The sequence below is a fragment of the Salvia splendens genome, chromosome 13, assembly GCF_004379255.2.
Source record: "Salvia splendens isolate huo1 chromosome 13, SspV2, whole genome shotgun sequence".
Classification (NCBI taxonomy): Eukaryota; Viridiplantae; Streptophyta; class Magnoliopsida; order Lamiales; family Lamiaceae; genus Salvia; species Salvia splendens.
The window spans coordinates 8,256,099-8,278,668 of NC_056044.1; positions in this window are offsets into that span (position 1 = coordinate 8,256,099).

Here is a 22,570-nt window from a genome sequence, read left to right on the forward strand (position 1 = left end):
TTAGCTTCCCCCTTCAAGGTAAACGGAATCGCTCGTAAGCGATAATCCTCCTCTGTTGCATCATTCGGCCTCTTCTGAATACCACATAACTTACTGAATTCATTTAAGAACTCATACGGACACTCATTTCTACGCCCAGAGAACGTCGGCAAGATGCCGAGTACGTTTGTCTTGATCTCGATAGTCCTCTGGCGTGGATTCATTACTATAGCTTGAGCTGGTTCTCCATCTAAATAGGCAGTGAGAGAGCCGATTTCTGGATCTGGGTCTACCACCTGCGCCATGACTAATTTCTCTGCTTCCCCTGTTTCTGACTCTGTTTCTGATTCGGGTGGTGATTCTGGATCTTCGCGTCCTGACGACGTCCAAGATTCGTCGCTAGTAAATCCACTCGGAAACGGGCCTCCCGTGGTGAACCCTGATCTGGTGGTTACAGTAGAGACTGTATCCTTAACCCGCCAACCAAACTGGCCGTGTGTCCACCCAGATGAGTTGCTCCAGTAGGTAGACCTTGAGCCTCTGCTCATAAACTGCAAAACAAAAAGAGAAAGAAAACAAATCAAAACTATTTACACCACAGACTCTGAACACTAGCACTAAGCACGCCATCCATCCCCGGCAACGGCGCCATTTGAAGGGTAAGAGGTGTGTGAGTGTCTTGGTAGTTATGAGTTATGCGCTTGCAAAATGCGATCTAAGCAATTGCTAGGTCGAGACACCACGCTTCTCCGAATTAACTGAATCACAGGGTCCAGTAACTCGAGGGATCGAATGGCGCTCCGGTCGTTGGGCACTCACGACTCTCCTTCAACAATTAAATTTCCTCAACCCGAATACTATGGATTAGTATAGGGAAGTGGAGTCGATCCCACAGAGATGGATTCGTAGGCTAGTATTGAGAGAATTTGGACAAAATGGCTGCTGCCACGCAAAAGGGGTTGAGATTTTAATTACTACTAGACCTAGGCACAAAACGTAAATATTAGACCGAAGAACAAAGGACTCTTAAACCAAGTAACAGGCAGAAAAAGTTAAACAATTCCTAGACCGAGTACATAACTACCGATAACCACTAAACAAAGGAAATAAACAGTAGGGACCATGAAATCCAAGCCTGACAACGTACGGTAAAGCTGCAGCTAACAATCTTCATGCACTTTTCTAACTAATTCAGATTCGCAAATGGAGAAAACAGAGGAAATGCCCAGATTCAAACATAATAAACAGATTTGGTCGACGGAAACTTACAATAACTCGAAGATACGACAGATCTACGTAAACTAGGCGAAATGAAATGTAAATACGTAAACTAGGCATGGAAATCAAGTACTCCTTCTCAGATTACGTCGGATGCTTAATCCACTCCGGATCCAAGCCATCCGAACCCAACAAACAGCAAAACCAACGCCATAACTCCGATTTTCACAGATCTACTCCAATCTCAATCAATCATGAACAATCTGCAAACAAATCACAAACTCCAGCAAAACCCAACCTCCGATTCATCCAAAAAGCAGAACCATTCTTCAGATCCAAACACCAAGTATCGGCAATAAATCAGAACCAACTGCAAAAATAACTAACTCCGACAATCCTAACTCGAAATCAATCGAACTCAACCAGCAAACCAGAAATGAACACAATAGACATAAGCGAAAGTAAAATCTGGAATAAACCGAAAATATTGGTTGTCAAAAGAAAACCGAGCTTCGAACAGCGAAGCTCGGCGGAATCAGTGTAAATAGCAACGGAAATGTAAATTGTTTCTTCGCCCTTGAACTAGGACGGTGTTACAACCCTCGAACCATTGTCGGAAAGCTAAACGTGAACCACCAGCCAAGTGCCAACTGGAATCTCTCCCGAATTCAGAGTCAAGTGTGTGGAAAGGTGAATCGAGCAAGGAGCTGTTAGTGAGGCCTCCACCGAGAAGGTCCCTCCAGCCTGCATGCTTCTCCCTTTTATAGATGCGGACATAGCCTTCTAGAGTTTTCGTAGAAATCCCTATTCTACCCTTCAACTCCGAGGCTTCCTCCGTCTAGCAATTTTCTTCCAATTGTTCACCCTTTCGCCAGTTTCCTAGGACCATGCAAGCGTCCTCTTCTTTTCCTGGATCTGGCGAAAAACTTCACATACCTGACTTAATTCAATGCGTTAGACCCAGCAATTTCATGAAATGAACCCCTAGACCGATGCATGAAATTAGCCTTATCAGTCGGCGACAATCATGTTGTGCAAGATTATGCACGTATACATGATGTCGACCATATTCTCCATAAACCACGTACAAGCCGGGGCTTTGATAATGTTGAAGCGAGCTTGGAGAACCCCGAACGCTCTCTCCACATCCTTGCGATCAGCCTCTTGCTTCTGCGCAAAAAGAGCCTGTTTTTCGTTCATCGGCCTGTTGAACGTCTTCACGAAGGTTGGCCACTTCGGATAGATGCCGTCGGCAAGATAGTACCTCATTTTATACTGCCGGTTGTTAGCGATGAAGTTGATGGCCGGCGCATTACCATTCAAAACTTCGCTGAAGAGGTCGGATTGGTTAAGCACGTTGACGTCGTTGTTTGATCCGGGGACCCCGAAATACGCATGTCAAATCCATAGCCAGTAGTCGGTAACGGCCTCGAGTATAACGGTGGGGTGGGTGCCTTTGTGGCCGCTCGTTTATGACCCCCTCCACGCCACAGGGCAATTCTTCCATTGTCAATGCATGCAATCGACGCTGCCAAGCATCCCGGGGAATCCGTGCACTTCTTCGTGAAGTCGGAGCAGAAACTGACAATCTGCGGTGCTTGGCTTCCGGAGAAATTTGTTGGTGAAGGCTGCCCGGACGCCTTTGCAGAAGTTCGCAAACACATTCTCCCGGTGCTTTCCCCAATGTGCAGGTATTCGTCGAACACATCCGTCGTTTGTCCAGTAGCAAGCTGACGGATTACTGCACTACATTTCTGGAGCGTCTTGTGACTGGGACGGCCAACGGCGTTGAACCCTTCTTGAAAGAACTCTTCTCGAGCTGCCAATGTATTTGCGATATGCAGAAATAGTCGTTTCTGCATGCGAAAACGACGACGGAAGTAGGTCTCTCCCCATACCGGGTTCTCACAGAAGTAATCGCGTACCAACCTTGCGGCCGATTCCTACCGGTTACGATGGATGTAAGTTCGGGATCGCCTTTGAGGCGGCGCGGCCTCCTCCTCCTCCCTACGTCGATCTTCTTCTAGCGATTCTTCCATTATTCGACACATTTGCTCAAATGGATCCATGAATGGATTAAATTTGGGAGAAGAATAATGTTTTGAGATGAAGAATGTAGTGTGTTTGAGTGAGAATAAAGAGTTTTTTTTGTGGATTAATTTGTGGGAATGATTTGATATTTTTAAAAGTGATTGGGGGCTTAAAAAAATACAAAAAAAATTAAATTTGTAAAAAATGGCTATAAATGGCTAGTATAATTTTGGAATTTTTTTTATTTTTCGAATTTTTTCTGAATTTTAAAAAAAACAAAAAAATACATTTTCAACGGAAATAAATGACGCCCACTCGCGGGCCGGCGAGTGGGCGTCACGGACGAACCACAGCTCGCCACGTGGCCAACGCGCGTGGCGAGACAGTTCGCGGACTGTCTCTCCACGACGAGACACGGGACGGGCTGGGACGAGACGGAGCCCGCAACGCTCTCTCGTTGCGGTCACGTCTCTCCGAGATGAGATAGAGACAGCAACGAGACGCGTTGTGGATGCCCTTACAGCCGGTTGCGATAGAGACGGATACTAAGATAAAATAATTAGAGGATTACTACGTCCGTCCCACAATAAGAGTCACATTTTGCTATTTTGGTTCGTGCCATAATAAGAGTCACATTTCACTTTTTCCATAAATGGTAAGTAGATCTCACATTCCACTAACTCACTCCACTCACATTTTATTATAAAACCAATATATAAAAAATGGACCACATATTACACTAACTTTTTCAACCCACTATTCTTTATATTTCTTAAAACACATGCCCATATCAAATGTGACTCATATTATAGGTCGGAGGTAGTATTAATGAATATAGAGATACATACGGGGGCAATCAATAAAAGTAATGCCGGCAATGAAAGAACTGACAATGTAAGTAAAACAATAATGGTATTCTTCCTTGACGACTAACCATCATATATAACTACTCCCTCCGCCACAAAAAATAGTCTCATTTGTGAACGACACAAGTTTTAGTGAGAAGTTGGTAAAATAAAAGAGAAAAAGAGAAAAAGTGGATAAAGTAAGGAAGAGGGGGAGAAAAAGCAGATAAAATATGAAGCAATAAAATTTAATAGAGAAGAGAAAAAGTAGGTAAAATGTGAGAGAGAACTTTCCATTTTCAGAAATGAGATTATTTTTTGAAGACATCCCAAAAGAAAATATAAATACCAAGGTGGACGAATCTTTTGTTGAATGAGATAGTGTCCATCTTCAATCATCTCACGTGTAGAGTAATTTGTCCATTTTGGTGTGTTCTACCATAGTAAAGTCATTAACCTTTTTTATAAAAATAACACATTTTCTCTCACTTATTTTACTTTTCTCTCTTTCTACTTTATTATCTCTTCAATTTATATACTCTCTCTGTCTCATTAAAAATGAAACATTTTCCTTTTTGAATTGTCCTATTAAAAATGAAATGTTTGCTAAAATGGAAACAACTCTAACACTACTTTTTCGTCTCTTTTATTTTACTCTCTCTTCATTAACTCATAAAACAATATTACATAAAATTTCATGCTGATTCTCAAATGTTCCATATTTAATGGGACGGATTGAATATTTAATATCTATTTCTTAATCTTCGTACCAAAGAAATGACTTTACTACCGCTGAACGGAGGGAATATAAGTCAGATATCAGACTCGATATTAATTAATAGATATTTCTATCTTCAACACGGGAAATGATATAATAAAAGTGGATGTCCCAAATTACTTGTAATTTTGGTTTAGACGAGCAGTCAGTATTTTATCTATAGTGGATGATAATAATATTTAAATTTGGGCTTAAATTAAATTAAAGAATTGATTTAATTGGTACCTAAAGTGCTAAACTGGGCCCAATTCCAATCCTCCATAGATCTTTGATCTAGCCCAACACACGACTTAATGACAAACCCAGAAGATAGAGGCGCATAATCACGCTCACTCTTTCTCTCAATTTTCGAAAATTATCTCTCTCCCCCCCCCCTGAGTTTTTTGAAAAGTCTATGGTTTTTCCCTAGGGTTTCTTTGTCTTCAATTCTTGTCCGGCTCCAGAGGAGTTGACGAGTTTTGCCCATACAAAGGTCGATTCTGAGTTTTGGGAACAGATAAGAAGATTTGTAGTTGAAATCAAATTCAGATGACAGAATTAAAGTGGTGATTGAATTTGGTTCCTGAATTTTACGTACAACGATATGCTTTATGTGATTAAATACATGAATTGATTTATTGTGTAATTATATGATTAATTGCATAATTTTATGTACTCCTCCGTCTCATAAAAATATGTGCATTTTCCATTTTCGTACGTCCCATAAAAATATGTGCATTCCATTTCTGGAAAATTATCTCAGTTTATTACTCCTATACATCAACTTATTTACAACATACCACCAATTAGCACTACTAATAATGTGGGTCATATTGGGGTTTGGTGCCTCTTGCACAGCTGAAGACATGCATAAACAAATAAATCAGATCCACAGATCCATTTGACCGATTATGGGATTAATTAACCACATGTTAAACACAAAATTGAACGCAAATAATTCATGTAAAAGGAATTAAAACCTAAAACATGAATTTCCTACGGTTTAGAATTACCGATCTGATTCTCCAAAGAATCGACGATTGCTTGCGCCTTCTCCACATGAAGATCTTCGTACTCGACCACGAATCTTCTAATCTGTATCCTGAATTCAGATAATAACCTTTGGGTGGACAAAGTTTGTCTGAATCGAAAAGGGATGAATTAGAAAGAAGGCAGAATATCAGTTCTGTCAAAAACTGATTTTTCCGTCCACTCCCAGAGGGGAGCACGGAAATTATGATTAAAATTATCATTAATCTTCTTTCTAATCTCCTTTTATATAATATTATGGGTTAAATTAGGGATCCATGGAGGTTGGATTTGGTCCAAACCTGTTGGACTTTTACTAATTAAATTGAGTCTCGGTTTAATTCAAATCCAAACATAATATTATTATCATCCACTATGGTATAATAATATTGACTGCCCGTCCAATCCCAAATTATGAGTAATCTTGGCTTTACCTCTTTAATTTATTATTTCTCGTCTTTAAGATATAAATATCCATTAATTAATTTAAGTCTGCTATTTGACTTTAGTTAATTAATATCTTTTTCCAAGAGTTATGTATTTCAAAATCTTTATTTAATATTCTGGAATAAATTCCAATCGGCCGGGTTTATGAATAATAAAACCTATTTCGACACCACTTGAGGATATTATCAAACTGGACTCACCCAGCACACGATTCATTGCAATAACAATACTAGTACCTCTAGACATTGATCGCAACTACCCAAGATATCAGGATTCTTGGATTACAAAAAATCTGCACCTTTTGATAAATCAAAGTAGTCCATAATCAATAACGTATGCCAAGTAATGTTATGTCAACAATGATTAAGAAATAACAATCACCGAGACCTCGTCTTTTAGTAAATAGCAAGAAAGACTTATCTCAACTGTTAGATCCTTCAGTGCTATACCACATCAGTGTCGTTTATTTCCTAAGGTAAGGGAACATGCGGACTGACACTGTAACCTTTCACGATATATAGTCAAAACTTATCTAGGTTGTGAAATTATGTTTCTCTTCTACAAAGGACCGACTGTGTCACCTTCTGTGAACGTCGTTCACGACCAGTCTACTATGTAGAAGAATTAGACTTATTTGCTTTTTATACATTTAAATGTTGAGTGAATTACATTTTTAGGCAGTATACTTTCAGCGACGAACATTTGCGGTCCCTATACTTGCAAAATATTATTTGTGGTCCGCATTGCTTTTTGTAGGTGCTTTTTCACCTTTTTACAACATTTTCGGACAAAAACACCCCAAAAGGCCTAAAGGGCATTTTTGTACACTCACTCTCCAAAAGTAGGTACTTATTTTGATATTTATGTTAGTTTGGGTACTTTAACTATGATTTGTATTTTATTCGAATAATTTTTGTTTGGATTGGTTATAGTGTGCACAAGGGCGGAACTAGGAAAAAAAGAAGGGTGTGGCTTAAGCCCCTACCCAAAAAAAAACTCTAGTTTTTCTTCTTCAAAAATTTTCTAAATTTTTACAAATTATGTTTATCCCTTACAAAAATTCTGCTGCAGAAAAATAAATGATCATTGTTGAATGAATGAGAATGGCTGAATCTGTGAGAGTACAAACTTACAGAGATTAAAAATGATTTCCGAGAGGTTCAGGAAGAAGCAGCCTGATAAAAATAAAATAATAACAATATAATATTATTTTTAATTGCTATCACTCTAACTTTTAAAATATTAAATTATTAAATTATTTATGCTTAAAAGCATAATATTTAAAGATTTCTAAAAAGTTTTAAAATGTGAACCCTTTTTTTTTAAATCATCATTTTAATTGATTCATCTTAGTTTGAGGAAATAGAATATGTGTTTATAGTAAATCGTTTTTCATTAAGTTTAAACATAAGAATAAAACTATGCATATTTTTTATACTATAATCAATCCAAACAAAAAATAACAAAAAAATTCGAATAAAATACAAATCACAGATAAAGTATTTAAATTGACATAAATACCAAAATAAGTACCTAAATTTGGAGAGTGAATGTACAAAAAAATCCCTTTAAACTTTTGGAGGTGTTTTTGTCCAAAAATTTGGTCAAAAAGTGAAAAGGTACCTGAAACGAGCAATTGGTATAGTATAGGGACTACAAATGATATTTTGCAAGTATACTGTCCACAAATGTTCGATGCTGAAGTATAGAACCTAAAAATGTAATTCACTCTTAAATGTTTGAGAAACATCTTATAAATGCATACGCAGACATCAATGCGATAAAATTACTTCTTCTTGTCTTGGGTTAAAAGTGGATTGTAGAGTTTATTGTATACAAGCAATTCTATCCGTGCAACATGATCGAAATATGTTTTTCAGTATACCAATCCTAACAGGTCCCGCTATCCATTAACACTATTTTAACTACTATTCTTGTAACGCCCCACTTTTCGAACCCTAAAGTACTGGTTTTAATGCTATTAATTTTGTGAAGTCCGTGAATTAATTGTCGGTAATTTAATTGGTGAATTAATTGTTGTTGGACTAGAAGTTGGGAAATAAAATATATTGCGAATATAAATAATTCCTTTCCGTGAGGAATATTTATAGGACTCAATTCCGTGTTGGATCCGATAAATTAAATAATTAATATAAAAGTCCAGTCCGTGATAAATAAATTGCGGACTGCGCGATTTAAAATAAAATACAATGGGCTGTGAATTAAACTAAACTAATTAAAATAAAATATCCTTGGTTTCAATTATAATTAAAGATTCTGCGCAGATTTTCCTCCTCCGTGAAAAGATATTCCTCTTCCGTAATCTGCAAATAAAATACCAAATAAATTCAATTAAATCAAAAACAAGAAAAAAAAAGAGAAATTCGAATCCTCCCTCTAATCCCACGACTAAACCCACTCTCTCCCCCCTAAAATCTCTCCCACATCCAAACCACCCATCCCTCTAATTTAATCACCAAATCTATTCATTCTGCCTATTCTACAAGTCCTCTGCAGCAAGAACCTCTTCAAATTTTAATTCAAGGTAATCAATTTCATCAATTCGTTTTGTAGACTCCTCAATGTTGTTCGAAATCAACATCTGTAATCTCTGTTGACAGAAACCACATCCGGAGGAACCTCTTTGTTCACCCAACACAATTTTCATTCCAATTCAACTGCAGGAAGAAGGTAAAAAAAATTCCTTTTAAATTTGAACTCCATACACATCAAACACACGCTTACTTTCTGCATTCACCCATGACTGCCATCTTAAACTCTCGCAAATTATACGAACAAACTTCCATCAACAATCAAACACCCTCATTGTGTAATTGAAAATTAAGAACGAAAGAAATGTTTTTTGGAATAAGAACTTATCTTTCGGGGTCTTGCGGGGCTGAACGGGTTGGTTCCGGGATGTTTTGGGGCTGTTCGGAGGGAATCGGGACTGTTTCGGGGTGGTTTCGGGGCTGCACGACCACCGACGGAGCGGCGGCAGCAGCAGCCTGACCCGGCGGCACCTCCCGGCAGCAGCGGCGGCATCTCCCGGCAGCGACGGCAGCAGCAGCGACGGCAGACGGATTTGGCGGCGACGGAGCAACGGCTGTCCGACAGATCGACGGGATTTCCCCCGCTCCGACGACACTGTGGCGGCCACAACTTGTCTTCCCGGTGAGCAGCGGCCGACGGCGTGGAGTGAATCGGAGCAGGCGACGAACGGATTGGGGGGGTTCCTTCCGTTTTGGTCGAGAGTGAGAGAAGAAGAGAGATAGGGTGAGAGAAAGAAAGAGGCGTGGAGAAGGAAGGTGAAGTTTTGGGCTTTTGTTTCTTTTAAATGACTTGGGCCTTCATTGAATAAAATTGGGCCTCATTAATTAGAAGTGGGTGGATTAATTAAATTGATGAGCTCCTTTTTAATTGTTGGGTTTATTTTGGTAATTGGAGATACAAGGTGATGAAATAATTAAGTTTTGGGCCGATAATTAATTGGGGCGAACTTTTAAATAAATCCTTGAATTGATAATTAAATTAAATGTGGGGACTTATTGAATTAATTTCGGAATATTTCAACGAGTGAATAATTATATCCTAAGTCCGAAATAAATATAGTTCGAGGGAAAGTTGTTGCGATAATTAATTACACCTTTTATAATTTTGGGGATTTTATTTCGATATCATTAAGAAAATACGAGGAGCCAACGGTGGAAATTGGGAGCGTAAGCGGCCGTCGAACAATCGAAAACCGAGATAAATCGAGATAAAAGACTTGCTTAGGATGCATGCATTTTTAGTTATTTGTTTAAAACAATGTGTTGATTTATCTATTATATAAATTGTTAAAGGTGAATCATCGCAAGGGAATCGTGATCGCAAAGGAAAGAACGTAATTTCAAATTAAGCACTCGAGGTGGGCTTTCTTTTACTAAACTCTTTTACGTTTTCAAAAGTATGATTATGGTGGGATAAGGGTGGTTTAAATTGTTATGTCATGCCATGTTTGTTTTGATGATGAGATTGTTGCCTGATGCCTAGTTTGTGAGTTCGCTCCATTAGGCTATAGGGCTATGTTGAGATTGTTGCCTGATGCCTAGTTTGTGAGTTCGCTCCATTAGGCTATAGGGCTATGTTAAACGAATTCGGGTCTGAGTAGGGCCGCAAACCCTATCAGGCTAGTGTACACAGGTGAGATCGTGAGCCGTCCTTGCTAGTCGGCCGGTCTCGTGGGCGAATAGTGTGGCCACACTTTCGTCGCACCATGGAAAGAGGATGTGATTAAATGATGGAAAGAGGATGTGATTGAATGATTGATGAGAAAGTGAGGAGATTGTTTTGACTGGCCAGTCTATGAAATTGTTTGTGATACTCGATGATATTTCTTTTCTAAATGTAAAACTCGAGTTCACTATGGTATGGATGACATAACTTTCATCAAATGTTTTCGGCATAAGCCCACTGAGTATATTAAGTACTCAGCCCTGCATGTGTTTTCCCTATGTGCAGGTTGAGCGGCGACGAGCAGTTGGTGGTGTTGAGCAATTTAAAATTGAAGCATGGTTGGTTAGTTGTGAACTACGAGTGTCGTTATGTCTCCACACATGACGTCACTCTTTCTCTTGAACGCTTCCGCTGAGACATTGTCTTTACTCACCATTCTTTTAGCGTTGAACCTAATTATTTGGATAACGTCGACCTCTTGGCCCTTTGTTGTTAAATATTAATTATTGGTCAAACTCTTTATTAAAACCCTAGTTCTCTTCGTCTATTTATTAATTCTTTTATTCACGATCGCCCGTATTTATTAACCCTAAAGGGCGGTCGTGACAGTTTGGTATCAGAGCCTCAGTTTCGTTCCGCTCTGGACCCAAGAGTCTTTTGAGTTAAAATCTACCCTTGTATTGATAGACTAAAGTGTCGAATGTCGAAGGCTCAACACCACAACTCGTCACGCCCAACCGCGAAGAAAGAGGTAATATATTTTAGTGAGAAAAACTTTTATGAGAAAGCTTTGGAGAAAGGAAGATGAGAAAAATTTTGAGAAAGAGAGAAGAAAATTTTAATAAGAACGAGGAAGTAGAATCATTCCATGAGGGATCGATTTCAAGTTGAGAAGAATATTTGCTGATGCTTGAAAAAAAAAAAAAAAACAAGTTGTGAAGAGGAACGATGGATTGTTTGTTTTACATGAAAGATGAAAGTGGATGATCAAGTATGATGAGTCAAAACTTTTACTCTAAAGTTGAAAGTGAGATGTGGAAGTTTGAGAAAAGTGTGAGAGGTTGAAGAAAAATTTATTTCAAAAATTTTGAATGTTAATGTAAAGTGTGAAAGTGTTTTGCTTTGAGATGTGAAAATATTGTGTGTGATAATACTTGTTTATCTGGAGGATGCACGACTTTTAATGCGATGATGAAATGAGTTGTGAACTTAGAGTGCCTAAGATGTAGGCCTAGATGACTGTGCGAACTATAGTTCTAAGTTGAAAACTTACCTATTGCTTTTCTGAGCAATGAAAAATGAACGAGAATCTGAAAGTTGGGGCGAACCCCTATTTTGTCAAGATACGAGGAAAGTAGATCAAGAGTGGGGATGGAGGTCGGTGGACCATGGTTTTTTTTTTCTATTTCTTGGAATGACGCAAATTGTTGGAGCAAGCTTATTGTGTGAAACATGTATTAATTGATGGTCTATTGGCGTTGAAGTATGAAGTATATTATGAAATTGTTGGTGGGAGTGAAATCTGACGCTATGAACTTTGTATGCGAACATAGAGTGCCTAAGAAGTATGTTAAATTGAACGACATCGAATTTAGTTGTTGACAACTGCAATATCACTTTTCCGAGTGATAGGACAAATGGGAATATGTGGTGTGAACTCGAACTTTATTGAATGATTACAAATTCAGTATTGTTTTTCCCTGAATGACAAGAACAAGGAGAATGCGAAAATACGTAGTATATGATAAGTAGTTTAAGAAAAGAAGAAGTGCAAATTGAAGAGATGTTCCAAACGAGAAAATGTTCGAGGCAAGAAAAGACGCGAAATGAGGTAACCCTACAACGGAGGTAGAGAGCATACCTGCGATCTAATAAGATAAATCCAATCATATGTCAAAAGTGGCGATGCGACGAAAATGACTGTTAAAGCATGTTGAGAGCGCGTGTATGCCTACAACGTTTCAAGAGAATGAATGTTATCACGTGCAAAGAATATTATGAAGATATGGCTTTCGACTACTGATATTAGTTGTAACGACACGATGAATCTCAACTTGGAGTCCAAGGTTTCTTAGAACGATGTTACCATGTGCAGGCTCGCGAAAATGGACTACGGAGTGCGACCTTCGTAGCTAGAATGAATGATTTTAAATCAACAGTACTTACTTGGATTCTAAACTCTTTTTGATATATATTGAATAACCTGAACCCTTGTCTATTTAAACACCTTGGTTGACTCATGCTTTGCGAGTAATGCCCATTGTTTTTTTTCCTATATCGAGTCATGACTTATTTCTAGTTCTTGAAAATTTGGGCTTGCCTTTGTAACTTTGACATCTTGATTAGTAGTCTTCTTTGATTCATCTTTCGTAAGGACAATATTTTGACCTTATGAGCTTCTGTCATTGAACTTCACTCTTAAAGTTGTTTGCAGTTATGACCTTCAGTATGATTATATCTCCCATATATGTATCTTCAAAGGGTGGAATATTCTTCATGGAACTTTTGTACACCTTTTTATTTCGTAACTATGCATGCGGCAAATTCTTTCGTGCAGAAGTGAAATCCTTTTTAGCTCAGTTTCACTACACATATTGTTTCATGCGCAATGATTTTTCTTTCTGCAACACCAAGTTAAGGCTATCATGTTCTATTTTTCCTTAACGTGTTTGATAAAGCTGACTTTCCTAAAATGTTCACTTCACGTTGGTTGCAAACCTGTGAATCCATTGATGTGATATCGTTATTCCATATTTTAATCTTCGTTGAACCATGATTACTGTTGCTTCATGGAAACTGCCTACCTTTCTAAATCCTCATGCAACTGATCATTTCTGGCCATGACATGTTTGGGACATTATCCATTGCCGTATGGACCTTTCAAATTTGATCGGACAACTGAATTACCTTTTTGGTAGCCTACTACGGGAATTGAGATCTATTTCAGTCTCATCCTATTTTCATGACCTATCTTATGTTCTTTCAAACTTTGTTGGGATAATCCAAACCAATTGTTGTAAGTTAGTGTGGAGATTTAAAGGAAAAGAGCTGAAATTGTAATTCTTGTTTCCTTGAGTGATTTTGTAAACTCTTCCAATTTAAAGAAGTTTTAGCAGTGTTGTTATAATTTGAAATCAGTCCATATCCAAGTTAAGACTGTTTGATTAAATTTTGAGTTCTTGATACATATTCGGAGTTCTTGATGCAACATTGTTGGGAAAGGCAAAAGCTCGATTTTTTTTAGATATGCATGGGAAATAAGTTTTATAGATCGGCACGCACTGAAATGATATACCAACCAGAAGTGTAGACATGACCAATAGAATGGGACGAGGAATATTTCGCATTTACGAACTGCTTGTAACGAGCTAGAAATAGAATGTCGTGTTATGTACATAGATAATGAGAGAAAAAAAAATGTTAAGAAAAATTTTAGGCACATGGGCCTGATCGTCTTGTACGGTATAGAGATCTAAGGTGAAAATAGTTGATCGATCGATACGAGGATGATGAATAAAACTAAGTGAGCAACGAGGAATGGAGTATTTAAAAATACGACAATTGCCGAGAAAATAAGAGTATGTTAACTAGGTGACACCATCAACAAGGAGAGAAACATTCGAGTCAAGATATGTCGAGTAGGAAAGGAATCGAAAGAAAGAACGCGTGGTATCCCCACCACCTCCTCAACCAAAGTAGAGAATTAGGAACATTATTATAAGAATTTTTCGCATAGGAAGAAAATGGAGGGAATGTTGGAAGAAGTTTTCAGTGATATGTTCACATCTTGATGAAGTAGACCGAAAGTGAAAATGGCGAAATAAGTTTGGCTTTATTATACACAGGAGATTAGGACCGTTAAGAAAAGTCATGTTGGATTACCTTTCCTGATAGATAGACAGTCGTATGTTACAATTGACTGGAGCCATGATAAACCATAAATATCTAGGACAACATACAAAATGATGACTAAGGAGTTGGAAGAACTAAAGATGCAACTGCAAGAACTGTAAAACCTGGGTTTCATCAAATTCAGTGTACCACCTCGGGGTGCACCAATGCTATTTTTGAAGAATGGCGGAACGCTGAGTGTGTGCATAAATTTTTGAGGGAAGAACGAGATGACACTTTAGAACATGTTTCCACTAACGGGAATAGATGATGCGTTTGATCAGCTTCGAGGAGTTTGTGTCTTTGTGAAAACGGAATTGACATCTGAATACCATCAAATGGAGTCCGACAAGATGTATCCAAGACGGTTTTCCGAACTAGATATGGTCATTATGAGTTTATAGTGATGCATTTCGGATTAACAAATGTCCCGGCTGTATATATGGACCTTATGAATCGTGTGTGTCATCCATACTTGGACAAGTTCGTCTTACTCTTCATAAACGATGTCCTTATCTACTCAAAGAACAAAGAGGAACATGAAGAACATTTGAGGACTGCCTTAGATACGTTGGAGGCCGAGAAACTCTTCGCCAAGTTCAATACGTATGAGTTTTGGCTCAAAGAAGTGAATTTCCTTGGGCACATAGTGAGCACAGATGGAATTCGAGTAGACCCCGTAAAGGTGGAAGTTGTACAGAAATGGAAAACACCAACCACACCTAACGAAATTCGGAGTTTCCTAGGACTGGCGGAATATTATAGGAGATTCATCGAGGGATTTTTAAGATAGCAAGGCTAATGACTCAACAACTAAAGAACGGGGTAAAAGTCAATTGGACCCCAGACTGTGGGGCAAGTTTTCGACTATTGAAGGAAAAGCTAACTAGTGCACCGATTCTAGCTGTGCCAGAACCTGGAGTGAACTACGTGGTATACACATGCGCTTCGAAGGTGGGACTTGAATGTGTTGATGCAGAACAACAAAGTGATTGCTTATGCATCACGACAATTGAGGCCATACGAGTTGAACTATCCAACCCACGACTTGGAGTTAGCAGCGGTAGTACACGCCTTAAAGATTTGGAGACATAATCTCTACGGAGTTCGAAGTGAGATCTTTACGGATCACAAAAGCCTGAAGTATTTCTTCGAGCAGAAAGATTTGAACATGCGGCAACGAAGGTGGCTCGAAGTGGTGAAGGATAACGATCGTGGCATCAACTACCACCCTGGAAAACAGATGTAGTGGCAGATGCTTTGAGCCGGAAAGATCATTCCCAACTGGCCACTTTTCTCACCAAAGAGGAAAGTCTGATACGCGAATTCAGCAAGATGTGTTTGGAAGTGGTAAGAGCACCTGAAACAGTGGAAGCACGAATCGCCACCTTAGCCGTTGAACCGGATCTGAGGTCGAGAATTATTGAAGCACAACGGATGGATGCAAAGTTGGAAGAGATTCGTGTAGAAGTACGAACTGGTGAATCTGGGAATTTTAGTGAAGAAGGCGACAATGCCCTTACTTTTGAAGGAAGATTATGCATGCCGGATAGCGATGAGCTCAAAAATGAGGTTATGAGTGAAGCGCATGAAACTCCTTACACCGCCCACCCAGGAAGTACGAAAATGTATCAAGATTTGAAGAAATCCTTTTGGTGGAGTGGTATGAAGAGGGACATAGCATCATTTGTCGAAAGATGCCTAGTCTGCCAGCAAGTGAAGATTCTACATCAACGACCTTATGGGAAGCTACAACCACTAGAAATTCCTGAGTGGAAATGGGAGCACATCGCAATGGATTTTGTGACGGGATTGCCAAGGACGCTGAGAGGGAACACCGCCATTTGGGTAGTCATAGACCGTCTCACTAAGAGCGCGCACTTCATTCCGATTCTTGTAAGCTATGGGTCCAACAAAATGGCTCAAATCTACATAAGGGAGATAGTTCGATTGCATGGAGTCCCAGTGACTATCACGTCCGACCGTGACCCAAAATTCACCTCAAGATTTTGGATGAGTCTACAGAAAGAGCTTGGAACCAAATTGAATTTCAGTACAGCGTTTTACCCGCAAACCGATGGACAATCCGAAAGAACGATCCAAACTCTCGAGGATATGTTGAGAGCCGTGGTACTCGACCGAGGGGGAAGTTGGGAGGCAGCACTACCACTGATCGAGTTTGCCTACAACAACAGTTTTCAGGCAACGATAAACATGGCACCGTACGAGGCATTGTATGGAAGAAAGAGTAGATCACCGCTCTACTGGGATGAAGTTGGTGAGAGAAGAGTACTCGGACCCGATGTAGTTGAAGAGATGGTGGGAATCGTTCGCTAAATTCGTGAGAGGATAAAAGAAGCTCAAGACAGACAGAAATCATACGCGGATGTCCGACGAACCGACTTACGATTTCAAGCTGGCGATAAAGTTTTCTTGAAGGTATCTCCGTCAAAAGGGATAACACGATTTGGTGTCAAGGGCAAATTGAAGCCGCGATTTATTGGGCCTTATGAAATTTTTGAAGGAGTGGGCCCTGTTGCATATCGATTGGCGCTACCACCAAACCTTGGAAATGTGCACAACGTTTTCCATGTGTCGCAGTTACGAAAATACATGTTCGACCCAAAGCACGTGATCCGTTTTGAGGAAGTCGCGTTAAATCCAGACTTGAGCTATGAAGAGAGACCCCAATCCATCTTGGACCGAAAGATCCAAGTTGTGAGAAATAAAAATGTTGTTTGTGTGAAAGTGCTATGGGAAAATCATGGGCATGAAGAAGCCACGTGGGAGAATGAGGATAAAATGATGGAATTGTACCCAGAATGTTTTTCTTGGGGGTAGCAAATTTCGGGACGAAATTTCTGTTAAGGGTGGTAGGATGTAACGCCCCACTTTTCGAACCCTAAAGTACTGGTTTTAATGCTATTAATTTTGTGAAGTCCGTGAATTAATTGTCGGTAATTTAATTGGTGAATTAATTGTTGTTGGACTAGAAGTTGGGAAATAAAATATATTGCGAATATAAATAATTCCTTTCCGTGAGGAATATTTATAGGACTCAATTCCGTGTTGGATCCGATAAATTAAATAATTAATATAAAAGTCCAGTCCGTGATAAATAAATTGCGGACTGCGCGATTTAAAATAAAATACAATGGGCTGTGAATTAAACTAAACTAATTAAAATAAAATATCCTTGGTTTCAATTATAATTAAAGATTCTGCGCAGATTTTCCTCCTCCGTGAAAAGATATTCCTCTTCCGTAATCTGCAAATAAAATACCAAATAAATTCAATTAAATCAAAAACAAGAAAAAAAAAAGAGAAATTCGAATCCTCCCTCTAATCCCACGACTAAACCCACTCTCTCCCCCCTAAAATCTCTCCCACATCCAAACCACCCATCCCTCTAATTTAATCACCAAATCTATTCATTCTGCCTATTCTACAAGTCCTCTGCAGCAAGAACCTCTTCAAATTTTAATTCAAGGTAATCAATTTCATCAATTCGTTTTGTAGACTCCTCAATGTTGTTCGAAATCAACATCTGTAATCTCTGTTGACAGAAACCACATCCGGAGGAACCTCTTTGTTCACCCAACACAATTTTCATTCCAATTCAACTGCAGGAAGAAGGTAAAAAAAATTCCTTTTAAATTTGAACTCCATACACATCAAACACACGCTTACTTTCTGCATTCACCCATGACTGCCATCTTAAACTCTCGCAAATTATACGAACAAACTTCCATCAACAATCAAACACCCTCATTGTGTAATTGAAAATTAAGAACGAAAGAAATGTTTTTTGGAATAAGAACTTATCTTTCGGGGTCTTGCGGGGCTGAACGGGTTGGTTCCGGGATGTTTTGGGGCTGTTCGGAGGGAATCGGGACTGTTTCGGGGTGGTTTCGGGGCTGCACGACCATCGACGGAGCGGCGGCAGCAGCAGCCTGACCCGGCGGCACCTCCCGGCAGCAGCGGCGACGCCTCCCGGCAGCAGCGGCGGCATCTCCCGGCAGCGACGGCAGACGGATTTGGCGGCGACGGAGCAACGGCTGTCCGACAGATCGACGGGATTTCCCCCGCTCCGACGACACTGTGGCGGCCACAACTTGTCTTCCCGGTGAGCAGCGGCCGACGGCGTGGAGTGAATCGGAGCAGGCGACGAACGGATTGGGGGGGGTTCCTTCCGTTTTGGTCGAGAGTGAGAGAAGAAAAGAGATAGGGAGAGAGAAAGAAAGAGGCGTGGAGAAGGAAGGTGAAGTTTTGGGCTTTTGTTTCTTTTAAATGACTTGGGCCTTCATTGAATAAAATTGGGCCTCATTAATTAGAAGTGGGTGGATTAATTAAATTGATGGGCTCCTTTTTAATTGTTGGGTTTATTTTGGTAATTGGAGATACAAGGTGATGAAATAATTAAGTTTTGGGCCGATAATTAATTGGGGCGAACTTTTAAATAAATCCTTGAATTGATAATTAAATTAAATGTGGGGACTTATTTAATTAATTTCGGAATATTTCAACGAGTGAATAATTATATCCTAAGTCCGAAATAAATATAGTTCGAGGGAAAGTTGTTGCGATAATTAATTACACCTTTTATAATTTTGGGGATTTTATTTCGATATCATTAAGAAAATACGATGAGCCAACGGTGGAAATTGGGAGCGTAAGCGGCCGTCGAACAATCGAAAACCGAGATAAATCGAGATAAAAGACTTGCTTAGGATGCATGCATTTTTAGTTATTTGTTTAAAACAATGTGTTGATTTATCTATTATATAAATTGTTAAAGGTGAATCATCGCAAGGGAATCGTGATCGCAAAGGAAAGAACGTAATTTCAAATTAAGCACTCGAGGTGGGCTTTCTTTTACTAAACTCTTTTACGTTTTCAAAAGTATGATTATGGTGGGATAAGGGTGGTTTAAATTGTTATGTCATGCCATGTTTGTTTTGATGATGAGATTGTTGCCTGATGCCTAGTTTGTGAGTTCGCTCCATTAGGCTATAGGGCTATGTTGAGATTGTTGCCTAATGTCTAGTTTGTGAGTTCGCTCCATTAGGCTATAGGGCTATGTTAAACGAATTCGGGTCTGAGTAGGGCCGCAAACCCTATCAGGCTAGTGTACACAGGTGAGATCGTGAGCCGTCCTTGCTAGTCGGCCGGTCTCGTGGGCGAATAGTGTGGCCACACTTTCGTCGCACCATGGAAAGAGGATGTGATTAAATGATGGAAAGAGGATGTGATTGAATGATTGATGAGAAAGTGAGGAGATTGTTTTGACTGGCCAGTCTATGAAATTGTTTGTGATACTCGATGATATTTCTTTTCTAAATGTAAAACTCGAGTTCACTATGGTATGGATGACATAACTTTCATCAAATGTTTTCGGCATAAGCCCACTGAGTATATTAAGTACTCAGCCCTGCATGTGTTTTCCCTATGTGCAGGTTGAGCGGCGACGAGCAGTTGGTGGTGTTGAGCAATTTAAAATTGAAGCATGGTTGGTTAGTTGTGAACTACGAGTGTCGTTGTGTCTCCACACATGACGTCACTCTTTCTCTTGAACGCTTCCGCTGAGACATTGTCTTTACTCACCATTCTTTTAGCGTTGAACCTAATTATTTGGATAACGTCGACCTCTTGGCCCTTTGTTGTTAAATATTAATTATTGGTCAAACTCTTTATTAAAACCCTAGTTCTCTTCGTCTATTTATTAAATTCTTTTAATCACGATCGCCCGTATTATTAACCCTAAAGGGCGGTCGTGACAATTCTCCTCCTCTCTCTCATTTTACCAATTTTGCCTTAATTTTCGTGTCATATCAATTGCCCATATTTTTATGGGACGGAGGGAGTATCAATTATATGCATGTGTTCATCATGTTTATGGTTCCAGCATGGTAGCTTTCTATGCATGTGTATATATAAATTAAACAATCATCTAGAATAGATCTTCCGCTGCAATTTCAACACTTTTTATAGGTGTACGAGAAGATTGAGATATTACTCCCTCCGTCCCACTTTAGAAGTCCCATTTGAGTTCGGCACGGGTTTTAAGAAATGTAAGGAAAAGTTTGTGAAAAAAGATAGTGGAATGTGAGTCATACTTTTATATAATAGTTTTATAATAAAAATGTGAGTGAAAAAAGGTTATTGGATTGTGGGGCGTATATCACCATTTATGGAATATTTCAACCGGAACTCCTAAAATGGGACACACAAAAATGGTAAACCGGGACTCGTAAAGTGGGACGGAGGGAGTATAAGGTTTGAATTATGTGAAACATATCATAAGCGGGAAAGGATGGGGATAAAAACTAGGTACGTGATTTCATCCGACTGGTGGCTCTATGGGCCAATTCTACCCGGCCGGGTGGTAGGTTCTGTTCTCTGTAGCCCCAGAATTGGACCCAACCAGATGACATTTGATGCCTATTCTACACGGCCTGGTAGAACCTTAGAAGCCACTAGAGTGCACAATTTTTGTAAAATAACTACAACTTTCTCTACCATACTCAATTGAGATATGTACCCACGGGAAACTTTTTCAATAATGAAGACATTGATTTTCTTGAGTGGATCATCTTCCTTTTTGGGACATCTTAGGATAAATGAATCATTTTTCTTTTTGAGATTTTTTCTTATTTTATTCTCTTTACTTGAATTATAAACATTCCACTTTCTTAAATTTTGTGCCGACAAAATGTCTCTTTTAACTAGGGATGGAGGTATCATTTAACTCTACTAATTTATTATTGTGAATTTTATTAAATTTTTTGCAACATTCGCCATTTTGTAACAATGATGTTTATACGAATCATACAATGATGTTTGATTGTTATGAGATATGAGATCGCACCAACAATTGTACCCCAAAAGACAACAACATACTCATTATTCTCTCAGTCCCTCAAAGAATATGCACTTTAGGTTCAACCCGAGTTTTAATACAAATCAATAAAGTAAGAGAAAATTAAAGAGAAAAAGTAATTAAAGTATCATTAATAGGGAATGGGTCATACCTCATTAGAGAGAAAAGAGTTTTCAAAATTGAAAATTGCATATTCTTGTGAGACGGAACAAAGGAAAGAGTACATATTTTTATGGGACGAGAGGAGTATTATTTAAGGAATATTGGCACTTAACACTATGAAACTTTTTTTAAAAAAAATCCACAAACATTAAACTTGACATAAAATATTACGAAAATAGTTGATGAATTTTTTTCCATCAGCGACAAAATCCAACTATATTAAAATGATTAAAATGAGGTGGATAACCATTTTTAACATCTAGGGACTTTATAAAAATATCACTATCATTTTTCAGCGGCTACCATATCTTATGTGATGTATTAACAAATGAAATGTATCCGGATTTCAACACTATTGGGAAAAATTCAACAAGTGTTTAAATTCGTGATATTAAATGCCAAAGTTTAAAAAGTTTGTAAAAAAAATTATGATATTAGGCATCAATATTCTATTATTTTATTATCAGCTGCTAACGCAAGCAAATATTATCGGCAAACACATATTCGCTGGTAAAAATCATCATTAATTTAAGTTTTCATAATTAATATTATCTGCATACACATATTCATCATTAATATTTTATTTCATTTCTGTAATTAACATTATCAGCACACACATATTCATCAATAAATTTAGTGTTCTTTGTTTTGTTAAATTTAGATCACAAACAGATTTATCAACAGGCACATACATATTCGCTGCAAAATTCATTTTTCATAATTAATTTTTATTATTTTATCATCAAATTAACTTAATCGGCGGATGGATACATGGCGCCAAAATTCGCCAAAGATACACCCGTAAGAGCATTAGCAATGGGGCACCCTAAGGCGCGCCCTATGGCGCGCCACGTCAGCAGTTTTATCCTCCTACCTCTCCACCTGCAGTGGGGCGCCCTAAGGTGCGCCCTATGGCGCGCCACATCATCATTTTATTGTTTTGTTTAATTAATTTAACTGTTTTCAAATAACAAGTAACGAGTAAATAAAAAACGGTCTAAATAACAAACGGTGAAGTTTTAATAAAAAAAAGTTACATCATTGAACTAATAAAAAAAAACTAAGTCGGACCAATTCCCAACTTCCGACGCAGCTCATCGAGTAACGCCCGGA